General features: G+C 37.5%; 1 long non-coding RNA gene across 1 annotated transcript; it reads left to right on the top strand.

Moving 5' to 3' along the window:
- The first annotated feature begins 7,371 nt into the window (after window positions 1-7,371).
- LOC131381835 (uncharacterized) lies at window positions 7,372-17,767 on the top strand. Its single transcript, XR_009210799.1, has 3 exons — window positions 7,372-7,560; window positions 16,639-16,848; window positions 17,631-17,767. It is a non-coding gene; the product is annotated as an uncharacterized LOC131381835 (long non-coding RNA).
- Window positions 17,768-19,554: the final 1,787 nt, after the last annotated feature.

Genomic DNA, 19,554 nt, shown 5'->3' on the forward strand with positions numbered 1-19,554 from the left:
CCCACTACCACCCACATATCTCAAAGGCAGACCCTCAGTTTTGCAGGTCCAGAAACTTACCGTTTGCATTTTAGAGTTAATCAGACTCAGATAGACTAACTCATATTTTCCCAAATGACAAAATATTGATAATAGTGTCTCCATGTGCCCTTAACAGCAACTACTCAGTTACAAAGATGCTAATGAGGTGGAAATCTAGAGCAAGATCACATCTTAAGTGGCCTGAGAGAAGCATAGAACAAGTAAGCTGTTTCATCCAGAAATCAAACTTCAAATACCTCGAAAAGCAATTGATCTTCACTGATGTCTCCAAAACAAACCAAAGAGAGAGTAATAGAGTATAACATATGTCAAAATTCCTAAAATCCCCTGTACTTGTGTCTCTCAGAGTCTACAATCCCAGGCAATTGTCCTCATATCTTTCTCTTCTCATAAAACTCACCCCACAAACTGCTTATGTGAGCTCAAACTCTTCCCTCAGTATCCTGCTTTCTAGGCCCTTTCTGGCTCTCTGCAAAGAGCTCCTTGTCTTTCTAATGTAAACCAGTCTACAGCCTCCTGCCTTCCAGTTCTCTTCTTCCGTTAGCACAACAAAGGCTCAGGACCTGAGCAGGACAACACAGGCTGAAAAAGATATTAATATTCATAACTATACATTAATACTCTTCTCTGTCCCAGAGAGAAATTCCCAGAATGGCAGTGGGAAGCTTATAAGATGAGCCAGCTGTTCTTGGGTGGCCATTTTCAGTTAAGTGACATGCTAACATAAATTAAGCATATGTGGTTTGAAGTGAAGCTAGACTTTTTTGTTTTTTTAATTTTTTTTTGAGATGGAGTTTTGTTCTCGTTGCCCATGCTGGAGTGTAATGGCGTGATCTCAGCTCATTGCAACCTCTGCCTCCCAGGTTCAAGTGATTCTCCTGCCTAAGCCTCCTAAGTAGCTGGGATTACAGGCACGTGCCACCATGCCCAGCTAATTTTTATATTTTTAGTAGAGATGGGGTTTCACCATGTTGGCCAGGCTGGTCTCAAACTCCTGACCTCAGGTGATCCACCCGCCTTGGCCTCCCAAAGTGCTAGGATTACAGACGTGAGCCACCGAGCCCAGCCCACTAGACAAGTTTTAAGGTCATGTGCTTCCCAACATGAAGAATTCAAAAATAGACTGGAGGACCATCATCCTGGGTGTTGTGGAGGAAATTCCACACTGAGTGAGTAGTGAATGCTGCTGACCTGGAAGGTATTCCTATGCCAAAAATGGATGATTTTTGGACCAGTCGTCATGGCATAATTACAATAGGTGAGTAATTTTCACACTCTATTTAACAATGTTCCAACATCCCTGTGTGCAAAGAGACAGCATTATATATTCTGTTTCTTTACTCAGTTCTGCCCTAGCAGAGTACCACCAGGGACTGGATGAACAAAATTCATTAGGAGGTTAGCATTAGTTTAAAACTCAAAGGTATTCTTTCTCCATTCTTTTACACTCTTGCTCATATAAACAGATATTGGTTTGGGGTGATTCAAGCCACGTTTCACCGTTGACCAGCCCACCCTTCTGTGGGAATTTTTCTTTTGCTCACATGAAGGGCCATGTGAACTATTTTGGAATTCTGCAAGATGCAGCAATAAAAATGACTTTGGCTCAACATGTATGCCTGTGGAGCTATCTACCCCAGATCAAATAGTTTTCACTCTATAAATAAATGGTTGACCTGTTCATTTTAGCCAGCTTGTCTAAACATGGCAGTTTAGTAGAGAAGTGATCCAGATTTCCAGTGTTGAGGACTTACATATATTGCACACATTTGAACACATAAGCAGCTTGTGTACACACACATGCACAAATGGAGCCAGAACGCATCCTGGCATTCTTCCTCCTCTAATCATCTTGGGAGCATCTGGCTTCTGCAGAGGGATCACTCAGTGAATAATCAGTGCAGGGAGGAAGAATGATCCTAGGATTTTTTTCTAGAGCACCTCTGGTTCAGTAGGCATTACAATGAAAAGTGGGGCAAATACCAACCTTAAACTGCATTGGCTATTTAGTTTTCAGCCAGAAAAGCAAAGATAGAAAAGGGGAGTACCTGTGGCCAAATGTCTGTGATTACTGCGGTGGCAGGCTTCCAGAGACACCAAGCCTTAATTTTGTTTCATCAGGATACTTCCTAAGTTGCTATTGAGAAGTATTTTCAACAATCTCATTTTTATTAGCCGTTTGTGCCCATTATAGTTTTCTAGTTGCTAGTTTGTTATGGCTTTAACATAAATAAGGTTCTAAAAATGTCTCACGTGAGTAGTTGCAGAGCTGGGTATGCTATTTAGACCATATAAAAAGCCCATGCAAAGGATTTCCCTTGTAATGGGACTCTTTTATATTTAATAGAACTGTCATATAAACATATACTAGCATTTAAAATGCAGTTTCTGGGCTATAAAATAAACACCATTTCTAATATTGCTGTTGGCTTTCACATGCACGGAGCTCAGTTCATTAAATGCTCTTTACTCCATTTATGTGAAATTTGTTTTTACCACCAGAGCAGCAGATAAAGTGCATTATCCCTTGAAATGCAGCCATGATCAAGGAAAGAATTGTGAAACTCAGACATACCAAATTTTTTATGTAGATTCAAACAAATTGTAGTTAATTTTAACACCTTGTCTAACACCACAAATCTGGTAAGCTTCTAATGAATTATTAAGGATAATGATAACAGCATTTGTATATAGAAATATAAATGTGAACATACCACAAAGAAATGATTATAGCTATATTTAGAGATATATTCATATTCAGTGTTTGCCTGAAAGTTGCGTAGTAGCAATACTTCATTTATATTATAAATTAAAATAAAGCACACTTAAATAAAGTGACTCTGCATTGACTATCTTCATAAACTTAAGCAAAAATTCACTACAATGTGGTCTATTATCTCATCTGAAAAATGAAAGATAATGCTATTCACCTGACTTATAGTTTCCTTATAAATGAATTAAAACATATAAAGTTCTTAGATCATTGCCAGGCTTACAATCAGTAATCAATGAGTGTTAGCTAGCACTGTTATCACTTTTTTAGAACTTTATTTTAGAGGCACCAAAAGTCAATATTTTGTTGCATAGGTTGGAAAATTTTGGTTAGAAATCATGAGTGTAAATTTTGTGATAGGTAGAAAATGCTATGTTATTTATAGATACATATTATCAATCAATCAATCTAGATTAATATATCCATTCATAAATATTTTCTTATATTTAGTTTTTATGAAATTTGAGGAGTTTGGGAGAACCACAGGATACAATCACTGTCTTTAAGAAATTCATGTGAACATGAAGAAATTAGTGCTATTAATAAATTTTAAAATAATATAATTAATTTTAAAAAATCAGTGTCATTACCAAATGGTTGGGAAATTATTGGCACTTTGACACATGCTGTAGAACAACTGGCAATTCCTAATAAGGCAACACAGAAAAACAAACCTGGTAAATTAAAGACCTAAATATAAAAATTAAGACTGCAGAAATTTTAGGAGAAAAATTAGAAGGATATCTTTATGACATCAGGATAGAGAATAATTTGTTAAATCAAAACTACACAGGAAAAGATGTTTGAAATTTAACTATCAAAATTTAAAATTTCTGTGTGATAAGTGACAACGTAAAAAAATTGAGACAAGTTACAGACTAGAAGATATTTGCAGGCATATTAAAATCTCCTTTCTCTCAAATAGTATCTGGCGTTCCTCATGTATTATAAACCAAAAGACAACCCAATAAATAGTGGGCAAGGAGCTCACAGAGAAGAAAACACAATGGCCAGTAATTATATAAAAGTTCTCTCAACCTCTCTATAATAAATGGTTATGCAAACAAAATAACAATCATAGAGTTTTTACTTTCAATGATAGCTAACTAACTTGCATGAAACTAAATATTTTAATGTAAGACAACAAAAATAACTGGAAATTTTTTAAAATCAGTTTTAAGACATCAGAGAACAATCAAAATAGTTAGGATATTAGGAAGCAATATTGCAAGGAGAACAGAAGAACAGTGATATGAGATCAACATTTACTGTTGCCTGGACCATTGAAATATTTGCCAATCCATAACTTTTGGCCAAGAGGCTAGAGGTCTAACAAAAACTGGTAACTAGAATGAAAAACAGTGAAGAATTTTGACAGTCTCAAAAGCTGGGAAGGATAATACTGGAGCTCAAGCCTCATCATAGAAGACTCTGGTAAAATACTCCAGACATTCCCTTTAAAACCCAGAAAGTCTATACTCTTGGGCTAAGGAAAATGGAAATAGAGTACTTCTCACTATTATTAAAACAAACAAACAAAAAACAAAATAACCTTGATTCAGTTCAGTGTAAGATCAATTAAGTTTACCTATTTCTCTTCTAATTGGTTATCTGCCAGAAGCAAAAATTTGTCCTCCATATAGAAAATCAGCAACATCAGGAGCCTCACGTTATCTTTAAATCTTTTCATATACAGTGTCTGACATCCAGTAAAAATTATCAGTCATACCAGACGTAGAATCAAATCACTGAAAACAAGGAGAAAAACTTGGGATAATAGAAATAGATCCATAGGAGATCAAAATATTAGTTATCAGACACAGACTTTAAAATAATGTGATTAATATGTTCAGGAAAAATACATGACACAATAGAGTTTTTCAGCCAAGAAATAAAGAAAAAATCAGATAGAAATTCTACTTGGAAAAATAGAATAGCCAAAATAAAGAACTCAATGGATTGATTTAACAGAGGACTGAACACTGCTAAAAAGAGAATTAATGAACTGAAACATATATGGGCAGTTATTCTTGCATAAAAGCCCACTTTTTCTAATGTTATATAACTATATCAACTTTCTTTTGGTTAATATTTGTGTATACATCTTTTTATTAATTTTTTTCTCTTTTAAATTTGCTTTCAACATTTCTACAGCCTTACATTTAAAATGCATCTCATGTATGTCATAAATGTCTGGCTTTAAAAAAAAAACTGACAAATCTTTTAATCACAGTATTCAGACTGCTTACATTTAATTAAAACTCTCATATATTTGTGTTTAAATTGACTATCCTACTGTTTACTTTCGTTTTGTTCTGATATGGTTTGGCTGTGTCCCCATCCAAATCTCACCTTGAATTGTAATAATCCCCACATGTCAGGGCAGGGCCAAGTGGAGACAACTGAATCATGGGGGAGGTTTCCCCCATACTGTTCGAGTGGTAGTGAATAAATCCCATGAGATCTGATGGTTTTATAAATGGGAGTTCCCCCGAACAAGCTTTCTTGCCTGTCAGCATGTAAGATGTGACTTTGCTCCTTATTCACCTTCTGCCATAATTGTGAGACCTCCTCAGCTATGTGGAACTGTAAGTCAGTTAAACCTCTTTCCTTTATACATTACTCAGTCTCAGCCTTGTCTTTATTAACAGTGTGAGAACAGATTAATTTTTTTATTTTTCCTCAATTTTAGTCAAGTATTAATCAAGTACTATTCCACAGTCTCTATTACTTTATAATTCATTTTACTATTCTTTTATTGATTACCCTAAAGATTAAAACATACATTTTTGATTTATTACTTTTTAATATTTATTATTTTTGCTATGTCCCCAACAATGCATATACTCTTTTCCCACCTTTGGTCTATTAGTTGTCATGTATTTTACTTATTCAAATATTGTAGGCCATACAATGTATTAAATAATATATTAGCATTTATTCAATTGTACTCATATAAAGTATGCAATTTTCCATGTTTCTCACCCTCCCATCATTTCAAAACTTCTTTTCTGTTCATCTAAAAATGTTTTCAACTAATTTTAATTAATGTATCATTTTAAATTATCAGTTGGATCTTCAGGTGGAAAATTTGATTAACATTTTCATGACTGAAGAAAAATATCAATAGAACTTATCACATTTAAGCTAGCTGAATTTTTAAGTGAAGCAACTTCTTGGACTTGAGTTTTTTTAATGAAACAGAGGCCTTGCATAGTTTTGCTCTTAACATCTTTTCTAGGTGAACATGGGGGACAAAAAGGGAACCAGAGAGACCCTGTTATAGTTTTACTTCGGAGAGCAGGCTAAGATGTGGGGTAGAAAGATTACAGAAGCAAGATTTTTCAATTGGATGTCTAATTATTTTTAAGGCACTATCTTTCTCTTAGCCTGATTTACATTAAATCCAGACACACTGTCTTTCATTAAAACAATTTTTGGTAACACTAAGGCAGAATTATTAATAGTTTCATCATTCTTCTTACCCAATGCTGAAACATTCAAGATAGACTTTTAAATTGTTGGTACTGAAAAAACTCATCTCCTTCATCGTTTAAAGTTGGTGATTTCCCAAATTAACAGCCTTTTCTTTAATGAGACACACAGAAATAAAAGGGAGGTAGAGACCTTTCTCTTGCATTTGGACCAAAATGACTTTATTACTTAGTATAGTTAAAATCATCAAAGACAGCTTCCATGTTTTAACAATGGATTCTCTGCAGTTTATAGGGATATTGTTCTACAGAGGAAAAACAAACTGAGGACTTTTATAAGAGGGCATTCTTGGTTCAGAGTGCATTATAAATGATACACTATCACTTTCAGACCTGATAGTAAAAAGAGACAAGGTTTTAATGTTAAAACACTAAAATTGATTTATTGATATTATACTTGTCAAGTACAGGAGGAACCAGCTTATAGTGTTGATAAGGTGAGCATAGAATTTAGTTTAGTTATAGATACAGTTTATTATGCAATGCAATTACAAAAACAATTTATTGAGGGTTCTCTGAGGGTAGACTGAGTTGAGGTAGCCCACTAGAACTTTACTGGATCCTGAGTAATCTGGAGAATAATAATGACCCCATCTGTTTCAGGCAGCTAAACTTCTCTACCTTCATACCTAAGAGTTCACATAAGTGCATGATAGCCAAGCCTGCCAAACTAATTAATTACAGTCAGTTTTGAAGGGACTGAAATGAAATTTTGATCAATTTCATTCTCCAGCTCTAATCTCTTCTCCAATTTATTTTAGTCTAGATTTCTCTAAAAAGAACCCCTAATACAAAGCCTTACCTACAGATAGTTTATTTAGGGAGTGATACAAGTGAGAAAGGGAGGGGGCATGAGGATTGAGACAGGCGAAAGGGAAGTAATCCAAGAGTGCATGTTGAATTGGCCATCACTATGGAGGGCTGATGCACCATGTAGCCAGGAACTTCTCAGGAATCTCATGGAACATGTCTCAGAATTGTCCGAACACGGAACAAAAAAAGAGAAAAGCATTTATGACGTGGCCCCATTTCCCCCATTAGTAAAGAAAGCTCCTACAGATCTGTCATCTCTGCAGTTCTGGTTTGTACATTCGTGAAAGCTAAGTGGGTTCATGCAAACATCCTGTGTTGCAGCATCAGAGATGTTCTGGGGAAAAAGTGACAGCAGGTCTGAGTGAGGTGTTGTCAAGAAGCTCCTGAGGAAAGCTGGTGGATATCTACATGGGAGATATGAAGTGACACACAAGAAAGGTATGATGTAGTCCATCCTTTGTGTTTTTTTTTTGTTTGTTTTTTGTTTTTTGAGACGGAGTCTCGCTCTGTCGCCCAGGCTGGAGTGCAGTGGCACAATCTCGGCTCACTACAAGCTCCGCCTCCCGGGTTCACGCCATTCTCCTGCCTCAGCCTCTCCGAGTAGCTGGGACTACAGGCACCCGCCACCCACGCCCGGCTAATTTTTTGTATTTTTAGTAGAGACGGGGTTTCACCGTGGTCTCAATCTCCTGACCTCGTGATCTGCCCGCCTCGGCCTCCCAAAGTGCTGGGATTACAAGCGTGAGCCACCGCGCCTGGCCTCATCCTTTGTGTTTTTTAGATGCAGTTATGATCCATTAAGTCAAGCCCATCATAGGGTTCCCTTCTAGGTCAAAACCAGCAGCAGTATCTGTAAGGACTTTATACACATGGCTTATTGTGACAAGCTACTGCAGTTGGTTCTGAGACTGAAATTGATATTTCTCATCTCACTCCTCCACTACCCATTCTAGAAATCCTTCAACCTTTGACAGCGCCTTAGCTTGCTTAGTGTGGTGACCTAATTCTTCTTCCTTAAAGAGTCTAAGCCTTAGTAACTTTCCCTTTTCAAACTATGGTTGTTACATATCCATTCACCATTGTCACTGAGCACAGAAACACCAAGAGACATCCCAGAAATACCCAGTAGTCGAGATATACCTCTCTCTGTTCTCATCATGTAACAGCAAACCTACATCTTCAGGGCAATTAGAGTTGATTACTTTAGGTTACTCCTTTTCTTGCTGACACGGGAAGCCCAAAGTGGCCGGTTGCTAGTTGGAACTTTACGTTCAGAGTACTCTTTCCTATGTGCTTTAGTGGAAGTGTTCCCTTCCCTGAGAACTGGGACACTTGATCTGGCAGAGCAGAAATGGGAAACACAAATTCCAAAAGAGGGTCACCGTGATGGCGAGGGTGATGGGGGCAGGTAAGCCCCAAAATGGAACTTAGTTCATGAGGGTTCTTGGCTTTTCCCAGGAAAAAATTCAAGGGCAAGCCAGAGGTAGAAGAAAACAACTTTATGGAAAACTGTGTTAGAGCTCTGACAGTGTTACAAGTCTGTGATTACTCCTGCAGATTAGGGCTACCCCATAGGCAGAGAGTAGCAGCTCATGGCAGTTTTGCAGTCATATTTATACTCACTTTTAACTGCATCAAAACGAGGGGCAGTTTATGCAGAGATTTCTAGGGAAGCAGTAGTAACTTTTGGGTCACTGGGTCATTGTCACAGAAAGGGGTGGTAACTCCTGAGTGTTGCCATGGCAATGGTAAATTGGCATAGCACACTGATGGGTGTATCTGATTGACAGCTGCTTTCACCTTGGCCCTGTTTTAGCTAGTCCTTAATCTGGTCCATTGTCGCAGCCCTGCATCTGGAGTCAAGTCCCACCTCCTACATCAACAGGATCCTGTATTTCTTCTGTGCTTTGGTTCCCAGACCCAAGTATTCTAATGACTCTGCCCCAAACATCCGATACTGGACGAGCAAACATACCACATCCTAGATAATGACAATCCACTTTGCTGGTGCCTCAGTTGAGCTGCTTCTGAGCAATAAGACTTATAGTCTGGTACCAGATGTCTCTTGTCATAAAATAAGGACCTCGATCTCAGCCATTGCTAGTTGGGATACCATATCAATGATTGGCATTTTGTAATTCCTTGCATGATGGTGCTGGCTGAGGCACTGCAGGTAAGAAAAGCAAACACATCCAGTGCGGATGTTATTTCTGGTCAGGATATATTACTGCCCCCTCTGGGGTCTGAGACAGATGTCTGGTATCTCAAAGGATCGTTCCACATTCAGATTCCCAACCAGCTTTTCTCTAAATCATTGTCACTGAGGTCCTAACAGCAGACACTCAGACTCTATAAGGGCTCGAGAACACACTAGGAACTGCTTTTAAACAGCAAGTTGTTGATTCTCTGCTACAGCAGGTATGCCCCAGCTCTAGGTGTCTGATGGTAGGTGTCTGAACTGTGACTCCCCTGATGGAGCTTGCTAGACCTTCCACCTGCATCCTCATCCACTGTGGATACCTTTAGGACTCTCAGATCTGCTGATACAAATGGCTCAAGGGTCACAACAACTTTCACTGAGTCTGGATCTGGTACACAATTCTCCCTCATTCTGGGTCCTTCTCAAAACTGGTAGCCTTCTGAGCCATGTGACATGTGAGCCAGAGCAGTATTCCCACATGCAGTAGAAGCAGCCTCAAAATCCAGAGGGCTGAAAAGCATCACACTTCTTTTGCAATGAGAATGGCTGCAAGAAACAGCAAGTTGTCCCTTATCTTAGAAAGGATGTTCCATTTTGCCCCAAACCACTGGACTCATAAAATCCTTATTGGCCAGGCACAGTGGCTCATTCCTGTAATCCCATCACTTTGGGAAGCCAAGGCAGGCAGATCACCAGGTCATGAGATCAAGACCAAACACAGTGAAACCCCGTCTCCACTAAAAATAGAAATAAATTAGCCAGGAGTGGTGGCAGGCGCCTGTGGTCCCAGCTATTCAGGAGGCTGAGGCAGGAGAATGGCATGAACTTGGAAGGCAGAGCTTGCAGTGAGCCGAGATCGCGCCACTGCACTCCAGCCTGGGCAACAGAGCAAAAGTCTGTCTCAAAAACAAAACAAAACAAACAAACAAAAAACCTTATTAATGTGACAAGCCTTTAAAATAAATCAATGTTTATTTCATGTCCTCTGCTGTTCATCAGTTTTACTAAGTATCCAAAGTACTTTCCACTATCTGTTTATCCGGTACAGTTAGCATGATGTAATTGTGTTGTGGACCAGTGTTGTGGACAAACAAAACATTAATTGGGTAATTGGGTTTTAGATATGATAAAATGGTTGTAACAACAGACTTCTGTGTAATAATGTCCATTCGGCAACTACAAATGTAATTCTTGTGAAGTAAAACATAAGACAGAGGAATATGAATGAAGACATTTGATATGGTTTGGCTGTGTCCCTACCCAAATCTCATCTTGAATTCCCATATGTTGTGGGAGGGACCCGGTGGGAGGTAATTGAATCATAGGGGCAAGTCTTACCTGCACTGTTTTCGTGATAGTGAATAAGTCTCACGAGATCTGACAGTTTTAACAAAGAGAGTTTCCCTGCACAAGCTCTCTCTCTTTGCCTGCTGCCATCCACGTAAGATGTGACCTGCCCCTCCTTGCCTTCCACCATGATTGTGAGCCTCCCTAGCCGTGTGGAAGTATAATCCATTAATCTTTGTAAATTGCCCAGTCTCAGGTATGTCTTTATCAGCAGCATGGAAACAGACTAATATGATATTAGTTTGCCAACAGATTGTAAAGATGTGATAAGGTCATCGAGGAATGAATTCATCCTCAGAAAAAAAAGACACAAAAGAACAGTAAACCAACTCTGTCCTTTTAAGCTCTTGCATGTCTTTATGCTGTCTCCATTTTTTAATTAAAGGATAATTTTTAATTCTTTAAAATTAAACTGAAGACAGTGCACTGGGATCTACATGTTTGGAAAATAAGTGTGAATAAATACAGTTTAAGAGGCTGGGCACAGAAGCTTATGCCTATAATCCCAGAACTTATGGAGGCTAAAGTGGGAGGATGGCTTGAGGACAGGAGTTTGAGACCAGGTTGGGCAAATTACAGAGACCCTGTCTCCACAAAAATAAAATAATAATTAGTCAAGGGTGGTGGCACATGCCTGTAGTCACAGCTACTCAGGAGGTTGAGGCAGAAGGATCACTTGAGCCCAGGAGTTTGAGGCTGCAATGAACTATAATCATGCCTGGGTGACAGAGGGAGACCCTGTCTCTAAAAAAGCAAACACACACACACACATAGTTTAAGGATCGAGGAAAGTGAAAAGAGGTTGTCAGCTTAAGGGCCATCAGCATAAGTCTGCCTGGGAAGCAGTAGTTTATCCATGTCCTGGGAAGAAGACTGTTTTGGTTTAGCCAATTTGATGAGACATGCTTGGTATGGGGAGTTAGCTTCCAGGGTTAAGGCCATAAAGCTGATGCACGAGATAAGGTAATTTTTAAAATATGTTTGGGAGATCTCAACAAGCTAGGTAGGGAAGAGAAGGAAAAACACAAGATTGGTGAAGAAAACAAACATGATGGGGAATGGCAATTCAACAAGAGGAGATAAACTGAAAAATTTCCAGCAGAAGATTGTGGGGGGAAGAGAGGATAAGGATAATGGAAAAGAGTTTAAAGTTCAGAACTTTATATTTAAGTTAAATAATCTGCATAAGCCTCTTGCCTTGCCCCATTTGTTCTAAATCATCAGTAAAAGTCTATGACCTACATTGGCTTTTTGTGAGTGCTTTGAGAAGAAATTAAGGCAGGGAGCTTTTCTTCCCCATCAGGATCAACTGAAGGTATACAAAAGAAAATAGAAAAAAAGAAAGGAAATAAAAGAGAGAATTTCTCAGAAGCAGAAAATCAGAGATAGAAGTGTGTAGATACTGGGGGAAAATGTTTATTATCCCATCCCACACAAAAAGGATGGTGGGGGTGGAATCCAGTAAAGGGTGACTCCAGCTGATATCTGGGTATCACCTTACCTGTATCCCTAAGCAGCTAACAACTGTTTTTATTAAAGAAAAAACAGTTTTAAAGAAAGTGTTTATACTGAAGTCTACCATACATATGTCAAAGTGCAAAAATCCCAAGAGTACAGCTCCATAAATTATCACAAAGTGGAACATACCCATAAACCACCCAGATCAATAAAGAGATGGTTACCAGATCCCCAGAAGTTCCCACCCTACTCCTGCCTCCTCTCCCAACATAATCACCATCATGAGTTTTGAAACCACAGACTAGTTTTGTCTTTTTTTGACTTTCATGTCAATAATTTCATAACATACTTTATGTACGTCTGGCTTCTCTAGCTCAATTTTATGATTGTGAGAGTCATTCATATTGTACTGTGTACCACTAATTTTCATGGTTGTATTTTATTCCATTGTATGATTACCACACTTTTTATCCATTCTACTGTTGACAGTCATTTGAGTAGATTCCAGTTTTTGGCTATGGCACATCTTTTGGTGAACATATGTTCCCATTTCTAATGGGGTACATACCTAGAAGTGGAATTATTAGGTCAAATTATATATATATAATATATGAATTATATATTTTATATAATATATATGAAATATATGTGTGTGTGTGTGTGTGTATGTGTATATATATATATATATATATATAAAACACTCTAGTAGATAATGCCAAATAGTTTTTAAGTGGTTGTACCTATTTATACTCTGGCCAGCAGTGTATGAAAGTATCAGCTGCTCTGCATCTTGACCCATCACAATCTTGTCCATCTTTTACATTAGCCATTCTGGTGAATGAATATGGTATTCATTGTGGTATTAATTTGCAATGCTTTGATGATTCATAAAATTAAGGACTTTTTGAAGGATTTATTGGAATTTTTGATATCGTCTCTTATAAAGTACCTACACAAGTCTCTTGCCTATTTTTCTACTACATTGTTTGTCTTTTTCTATTTGATCTATAGTGTACTCTGGATATGAGTCTTTTCATATTCATATATGTGTTGCCATTATTTTCTCTCATACTGTGGCATGTCTTTTTGCTATGTGTTTTCAACTTCTTATTTGGAAATAATTTTAAACTCATAGAATATTTGCAAAAAATAGTATAGAGAAATCATATGCAGCTTCTCCTTATGTTAACCATTTACATAATTGTAGTGCAATTAGCAATGCCAGGAAATTAACATTGGTACAATACTATTAACCAAACTGTATATGTTATTCTAATTTCATCAATTTTTCTTCTAATGCCATTTTTTATTTGTTTATTTCAAGATGTAATCTCAGATACCATGTTGTAGTTGGTAGTTATGTCTCCTCCAAACTATGGCAGTTCCTCATTCTTTCCTTGTCTTTCATGACCTTGACAGTTTTTATGAGTATTGATTAGTTTTTGTAGAATATCTGTTAATTCGGTTTGTTTGATATTTTCTGATAGTTATATTGAGGTTTTGCATTTTCTGTCAAGAATACCATAAAAGTTATGTTTAGTTCTTAATGTAATATACAAGTAGGGAGTACATGAGGTCAATGTGTCGTATTACTGGTGATGTTAACTTTGAACACTTGATAAAGGTGTTGTCTCCCAGGATTCTCTACTATAGTTATCTCTCCCTTTTTAATTGATAAATATCTTGGGAAAGATACTTTGACACTATTTAAATATCTTTTTTCTTCTCAAACATTTCCCCATGAATCCATCAGTGCATCTTACCTGCAACAATTATTATTGTGGTATTTGCCTAATTTTGTGTTTACATTTCCCTCTTCCATTGACATTTATTAATTAAATTTGTACTGTAAGGTGTAAGGTGGAGCTGTTGCTTCTCCTCCATTTATTTATTTGATTATTCATTTATGTAAGTATGAACTCACAAATGCTTTGTTTTATTCTATAGGCTATAAGACAATACAATCATTATTTATTTTGTTGCTCAAATTGTTCCACATTTGGCTATTGAGTGCTTCGTCCTGTGGCCTTTGGTATGTGCCATCTTTTGTGAGTTCCTCATTATTTCCTGGCACCAAGTTTATCTTGTATTTTTGCTGCTCACTCCTAGAATTAACCACTTTCCAAGAATTACTCATTTATTTTATTGGAGAATGGTGTTCAGAAACTAATAACTGGGTGCAACACATGCTCATTGCTACTGGGATGTCATTACTCCTAGGTCCTCTCAGCAGACAGAGCTGTGAAATACATGTATGTGCACTGACACATTCATGCACATACATCTATATTTCTATGTTTAACTCTCTGTATGAAACCCTGAATTCATATGGATAGCTCTGATTCCAACTCAACACTGGAACATTCATTCTAGATTTCCCTTTTTCCTTATTTTTATATTCTTTCTCCAATAGTGAGAATCTGGCTCTCATTATCTATTTACAATATATTCACTTATTTACTCAATCATAGTATACACACAAAAGAGCTATAAAATTGCTAATCCAAACACCTATGAGAAACAGATTTACTAAACAGAGTACAGTGTTTTTGTATAATTATTTTTGTCTTTAGCTTTACAGTAGCCAGTAAAAATACTGTTTTGCCAAGGTTACTTACGTGAATTCTTTTGCACCCCCTTTGGTGTGATTATTTTGTTAATTTTTAAGATTGTTAGTGTTCATATTCCATTTTGGATCTCCTTACATCTCAGTTGATTCAAATTATTTATTTACTTGAGTGAGGGAGGATATATAAAAACTGTCACTATATTCCTAAGAGGCAAAGACATACAAAAAGATGTGCTTGGAGAAGTGTTTCTCCCTTCTTATCCATGGTAATACATTCTCTTTCCTCCTTTCTTTCCACCCCTTTCTCATCGCCACCTGTAGGTAACCCATATCTTTAGCTTCTGGTTTACTATTTTTAATTTCTTTTCCACAAATGAGCAGATACCATTGTGTTTTCTTAAATCCTTTTATTTTTTAACAAAAAGGTGGCATAATATAGACACTCTTTCGTACTTTGCTTTTGTCACTTATCAGAATAATCTGGAAATCACTCTAATTGGTTCATAGAGAGCTCCTCTTTAATGCTTTGTTTTCTTTTCATAGCTGCATAGTACTTCATTATGTGGGTATATCAGATTTATTCACCCACTTTTTTATGTTTGGGTATTTTATTTATTTCCAATATTTAGCAACTATTGTTATATCTTCTACAGTTCCCCACCAACAATGTATGAGAGTGTCTGCTTTTCCTAGCCTAACCAAAGAAAGTGTCATTATGTTTTAAATCTTTGCCAATATGATAGATGAGAAACAGCAGCTCGATGTTCCATTTCTCTTTAATTAGGCTCAACATTTTTTATGTGTTTGAGGGCCATTCTCATGCGGTTTTTATGGTGAATCATCTGTGGCACAGTATGTAACATTTGTGCATTAGTCTTCCACCATCATTCCTGCCATTAAGTCTTCAATGTACATCATTATGTTTTAAAATGCTCACCCTCAAACTTAATCCAGTCTATCATTGTTGGACATTTGGGTTGGTTCCAAGTCTTTGCTATTGTGAATAGTGCCACAATAAACATACGTGTGCATGTGTCTTTATAGCAGCATGATTTATAGTCCTTACAATGGTAGATTCCTCAAAAAGGGCTAATTAGTCCAGAATTTCCTAGATTCTTGTAAGTCAAAACTGTTTTTCACCATTGCACTCCAGCCTGGCCAATAAGAGCAAAACTCCATCTCAAAAAACAAAACCAAAAAACAAAAACAAAAAAACTGTTTTTCTACAGCCTTGATATTTGAAGTACAGCTTAAGAACCAGGATACTCGGTATGGAAGAAAGAAGATATGGTTATATTATTAATTGGCTAAATAAAATATTTATAATACTAAATTTAAATTGGAAATATTAGTATACATGTACAAGGTATCATATTTATGTGTGTACATGTAAGTATATGTGTGTCTACCTATATTTCTCTGTACATTGAGTCTTAGAATCATTGATTAATGCAGTTAGGAATGAGAATCCCTAGTGCCCATACAGATTATGTTCTTAAAATACTTAAATTAGTTCAGGAAGTGTTCAAGATGAGACTGAACCATCTTGTCATATCTGATTTATAGCTAGATAGCTAGAAATCTGTCAAAGCACTAGTGTCATGTCCAAAAGACTGAGGAGCTAACTTGAAAGGATCTTACTGTTCAAAGATGGAATAGCTTGAGCTTAAATAAAGATAATTACAGTGGATTGAAACTTATTAAATGTATTTAAATCCATGAGTTGATAATGATATCCATGAGCTAACTGGTCACTTTTAAGGGAAATAGGAAACCAATTCATTAGCCAGAATAAAGATAAAGACAGGGAAAGATTCAGGAATTTATATTTCCTTTTTAATAACTGTACCCCAGGGTAATCTAACAGGTGATTTTTTAAAAAAATTCTCTCCTTAAAAAGCAAAGCTAATAAGTAGAAATTGACTGAGCCTTCTGATTTCAGCCTGGGCATGTAAGAAGCTTGGAAATCATCACTCATGTATTTACAAGAAGAAAAAAACTGAACAAACTGAAAATCATTGGCTCTCCATCAACACTCAGAGGACTGAAGCTGCATGGCAATTTGACACCCTGAAATCTGGAGAGACAGATGGATACAGAGAGTCACAGCCAAGGTCTCACCGGGAGCAGATGCCTCTGGAGCCACAAACTGGTAAAAATACTTACCTGGTAATTTTGACAGACTGCAGGAGACTGAATAAATATGGACTAGTATGAGAGTTAGAAAGTCCTAAAGGCCACAGTCTTTCATGGGTCTTATGTCCAGGAACCGCACCATGTTCTACAGTGAAGATATGAGAAATATTCCCTCCAGATTCTGGCAGGGGGAAGGGAAAAGTGATCTTCTCCCCAAAACTCATAACCCCAGTCTAATCATGAGAAAAGTATCAGACTAACCCCAGTGCAGGAACATTCTACAATACTAAAAACTCTCAAGGTTATCAAAAACAAGGAGTCTCAGAAACTGTGACAGCCAAGAGGAGCCTAATAGAAATGATGACTAAATGTATTATGGTTGTTATGGATGGAATATGTGTATTCTTCCTAAATTCATATATGTTGAATCCCTAACCCCCAATGTGATGGTATTTGGATATGCAGGCCTTTGAGTGATAATAAGAGTTAGATGAGATCACGCAGGTGCGGCCCCCATGATGGGATTAATGCCCTTAAAAGAGACACCAGAGAGCTTGCCCTCTCTCCTTGCCATGTGAGGACATGGGAAAAAGGCAGCTGCATGCAATCCAGGAAGAGGGCCCTCACCAGGAATTGAATCAGCTAACACCTTGATCTTGAACTTCCCAGCTTCCAGAACTGGAAGAAACCAACCCACTAGTCCTATAGCCTGATCTTTTGATAAACATAGAAATTGACCTTCTGGTCTTAAGGCTTGAAACTTATATTTGTTCTATTTGTGTTCCTTCCTTTGGACAGGACCTTCAGGCCTCAAAGTATTAAAGAACTGAAACTCACCAGATCACCACACCAGATGTGCGACCCCTCATTCACCACGATTGCTTCCTTGCCCCTCCCTAGTTCTTGTTTTCTTACACATTGTTACAGTTCTCCCCTGCTATATAAATCCATAGTTTAAGTCAGTCAGGGAAATGGATTTGAGACTGAACTCTCACCTCCTATCTCCTCAGCTGCAGCATCCAATTAAAGCCTTCTTCCTTGGCAATACTTGTCTCAGTGATTGGCTTTCTGTGCAGCAAGGAGCAGGACCTAGACCAAACCCCTAATGTTTTGGTAACAGTATTATGGTGGCCCAAGCAGACTAAGATGGTATCCTGCCACATAAAAAGGGCATTAGGTATAGTTAATAATCTTATATCAATATTGGTTCATTAATTATAATAACTATACTGTACTATCGTAAGATAGTAACGGGAAACTGGTTATACGGAGAGAAGGGAATATAGGCACACTGTACTATCGGCTCACTTTTTCTGTAAATGTAAAACTATTCTAAAAAATAAAGTGTATTTAAAGTTGAAATATAATAAATTAAAAATAATATGTGGAATTTTAAAAACTATCCTTTTGTAACCCAAAACTAATTGATCTAGGCATATGGCATCAATAGTAGCTAAAAATACCTCCCGAAAAAAGATAACCAGACATTATTTGCTTCCTAATGAAATAACACTTCGTATATCTTGCAAAAAAAAAAAAAAAGATTTCATTTAAGTCAGATCAAAACTTTGAATTCAAGCCAGCCACAGTGGCTCACAGCTGTAATCCCAGCACTTTGGGAGGCTGAGGTGGAAGGATAGCACTTGATTCCCAGAGTTCAGACCAGCTTGGGCAACATGATGAGACCCTATCTCTACAAAAAAAGAAAAATTAAAAACTAGCCAGGCATGTTAGTGTGTGCCTGTAGTCCCAGCTACTCAGGAGGCTAAGCTGGAAGGATCCCTTGAGGCCAGGAGTTTGAGAGTTTGAGGCTGTCATAAGCCTTGATCACACCACTGCACTCCAGCATGGGCAACAGAGGAAGACTCTATCTCAAAAAAAAAAAAAAAAAGACTAAATTCATTTGCCAATTTGCAGAAAATACAGAGAACAGAGAAACATGTTGAACAGCACCATGAATATGCACTCAGCAGGTCCAGATGGTAGAAACTACAGGGCACAGGGCCCAGATTCCTCAACAAATAAACTATAAAGAAAATGATAGAAGAGGAGTTTGTATTATGAAGAACCCAAAATTCATTACATTGTAAAAAGGCTAGACTAAAAAATACATTAAATATCTTCCTTCTTTTTCAGTGGTCCAGCATCCAAATCCCTGTGTAATGTTTGAGGACCTTGCATCTTGAGTCACATATTCTATTTACCAATCTCCTTTGAGAATAGGGATGGGAACAAGACCTGGATGCAGCTGGTCAGATGACTCCACCAAAATCACCTAGACTTTCTACCCTGTCGTCAAGTGTCGAGAGAGGTCTGCACACTGGGAATAACCACCAGCTTCTCCAAAAATCTCAACTCTATTAACATATTAAGACAGACCCTCAAATGTCCAACAACGATAGACTGGATTAAGAAAATGTGGCACATATACACCATGGAATACTATGCAGCCATAAAAAAGGATGAGTTCATGTCCTTTGTAGGGACATGGATGAAACTGGAAATCATCATTCTCAGTAAACTATTGCAAGGACAAAAAACCAAACACCGCATGTTCTCACTCATAGATGGGAATTGAACAATGAGAACTCATGGACACAGGAAGGGGAACATCACACTCCGGGGACTGTTGTGGGGTGGGGGGAGGGGGGAGGGACAGCATTAGGAGATATACCTAATGCTAAATGACGAGTTAATGGGTGCAGCAAACCAACATGGCACA

Source organism: Hylobates moloch, unplaced genomic scaffold, assembly GCF_009828535.3.
Source record: "Hylobates moloch isolate HMO894 unplaced genomic scaffold, HMol_V3 SCAFFOLD_2, whole genome shotgun sequence".
In the NCBI taxonomy this organism is placed as follows: Eukaryota; Metazoa; Chordata; class Mammalia; order Primates; family Hylobatidae; genus Hylobates; species Hylobates moloch.